Raw genomic sequence first — 2,862 nt, 5'->3', positions numbered from 1 at the left:
TAACAATACGAATATTGTAATACATTATATATTTCAAATATTTAATAAGTTAGCCCGAATTTTGATAATCAAATATAACCACATAACATACAATTTTGAAAATACTAGTACGATCAATCGAAAACTTAACTCAAAATCTGACCAGATCTTAATTTACCCTTTTTGACCATCTAAACAATATTTTATTCAAAACAACAAAACACGAAAGTTGTAGACAACGAAAAGACCTTTCCAAAAATTCTAAAATCATCGAATTCGACTTACGATGAATTTTCGACAAATTTTACAAGATTGCTGATTTTGGTGTAAAAGAGCCCAACGAATTTTAATAATAATAACAAGGAAGAGCAATATGGTATATTTATAATGTTACAAAATCATATTTCTTAACTACCAAGTTATATGTATTAAAATCGGATCCTAATTTTAGGCCCCTAAATTTAATTCAATTTTAGATCATAGTTCTTGTCTAATTTTATTATTTTTATTTTATTATTCTATTATTAATTAAATTCTAAAAATTACGGGATTTACAAAAAATATTAAACTAATTTAAAAATTACAATTTAATATAATTATATTTAAAAATTATTTATTTTAGTTCATTTAAGCAAAATTATACAAACACTTATATAACTTATAAGTAATCATCTACTTTTCTATTTGAATGTTGGTGACAGCGTACTTTTTTTTAGATTATTTTTTTTCTATTTAATTAACTTTAGTTTTAAAACATTTTTAAATGTCAATTTAATTTAAAATTCACAAATTAAGATAATTATATTTAAAAATTATTTAATTTAATTCATTTAAGTAAAAAAGTTCTGATTATAAATAAAATTATCCAAACACTTAAATAACTTACAAGTATTAATCTATTTATCATTTATAAATTACTTAATTATTTAAATTTATAATTTAATTATTTTAAAAGTCAACGTGCGAAACTGGAGCTAGACCAGCCACACACATACCAAACAGCAGTAATATAACGTTGGTGATGTGATAACTGTACAACTCATCAATTATTACTGATAACTCCTGGTGGTGGGGCTGCTCCTTCGTCGCCGTCCTGGATCCTTCGCCGCTGTAGAGGTGTAGCTGTGGTCGGGTTCCTACAAAACAACACCGGAAGGGGGGTTGGAGCACCGCGGCGCCTCCGGCGTGAGAGTAAGAACTCGCTTTTTGGGAAGATGAAGATAAAAAGGAATGAGAGATGGTTGTGTGTGTATATGAGTGTGTGAGAATGATTAACCCCAAAACCTCACCTTCTTGGGTTATTTATAGCCCAAGGGTAGGGTTTTGAGGTTGGTACCTGTACATCATAGCCATTGGTTCTGGGAGCGGAGGACACCTGGCTGGAGTGATGCTTTACATGTGTCAGCGCGGGACTGGTTGAGGAATGTTCTGAGGATCCTCTGACACGTGCCCTGATTATTCCCATGATTGATGTGTGATAGTTGCCCCCATCACGTGCCTGGGCCAACGTCTCACGTGCCGGGATCTACCAAGGTTAGGCTTGTAGGACTGAGCTGGTTAGGAGTGATAGTGTGCAGGACTACTCCTTCCAGGAGCTGTGTGGAGCTAGGAGCCTAGGAGTAGCCCTCCCAGGAGCTATATGGAGTTAGGAGCCTAGGAGTAGTACTTCTAGGAGCTGTATAGAGTTGAAAGCCTCGGAGTAGTCCTCCTAGGAGCTATATGTACTATCATGTGCCCCCCACTCCCTTATGCAGATTTTCTGGATGGGGGAGTGAATTTGGGTTTGTTTGTAAAACATGAGCTTTTGATTATTTTGTTAGGAGAATTTGAGCTTTTCTTGCCCCCAGTCCGGATTGCGCTAAGTTCGGCGAATCAGGACTAAGGTGTTTGCCATTGGAAGGAGTTGTGCTTTTCTTGCCCCCCGAGTCTGGATTGCTGGAATTCGGTGAATCAGGACTAAGGTGGTTGTCTTTAGCAGGAGTTGAGCTTTTCTTGCCCCCCAGTCCGGATTGCACCGAGTTCAGCGAATCAGGACTAAGGTGGTTGTCTTTGAAAGGAGTTGAGCTTTTCTTTCCCCCCAGTTCGGATAACGCTGAGTTCGGCGAATGAGGACTAAGGTGGTTATCTTTGGAAGGAGTTGAGCTTTTCTTGCCCCCAGTCCGGATTGCGCTGAGTTCGGCGAATGAGGACTAATGTGGTTGTCTTTGGAAGGAGTTGAGCTTTTCTTGCCCCCAGTGCGGATTGCGCTGAGTTCGGCGAATCAGGACTAAGGTGTTTGCCATTGGAAGGAGTTGTGCTTTTCCCCAGTCCGGATTGCGATGAGTTCGGCTAATCAGGACTAAGGTGGTTGTCTTTAGCAGGAGTTGAGCTTTTCTTGCCCACCAGTCCGGATTGCGCTGAGTTCGGTGAATGAGGACTAGGGTGGTTGTCTTAAGAAGGAGTTGAGCTTTTCTTGCCCCCAGTCCGGATTGCGCTGAGTTCGGCGAATCAGGACTAAGGTGTTTGCCATCGGAAGGAGTTGTGCTTTTCCCCAGTCCGGATTGTGATGAGTTTGGCTAATCAGGACTAAGGTGGTTGTCTTTTGCAGGAGTTGAGCTTTTCTTGCGCCCCAGTCCGGATTGCGGGGAGCGAAGGAGTCCGGACTCGGAAGTCTAAACGGTTTTGGGGAATTCCCCCCAATTATTTGATTTATTACAGCTATTGGAGATGTGGATAGACGTGCCGTAATTATGATTGACATTAAACACCGCGTGAGATGAGTGGTTGGGATTGTGCCACGTGGCGTGGCTGTTGGGTTTTTTACCGCCTCTATAAAAGGAGGCCCTGCCTTCTTATTTTTATTTTTTACCTTTCTCTGATTTTCTCCTCTTTTTCTCTCTTTTC

The sequence above is a fragment of the Apium graveolens genome, chromosome 5 (assembly GCF_009905375.1).
Source record: "Apium graveolens cultivar Ventura chromosome 5, ASM990537v1, whole genome shotgun sequence".
NCBI classification, from domain to species: Eukaryota; Viridiplantae; Streptophyta; class Magnoliopsida; order Apiales; family Apiaceae; genus Apium; species Apium graveolens.
This window is presented reverse-complemented; position numbering follows the sequence as displayed.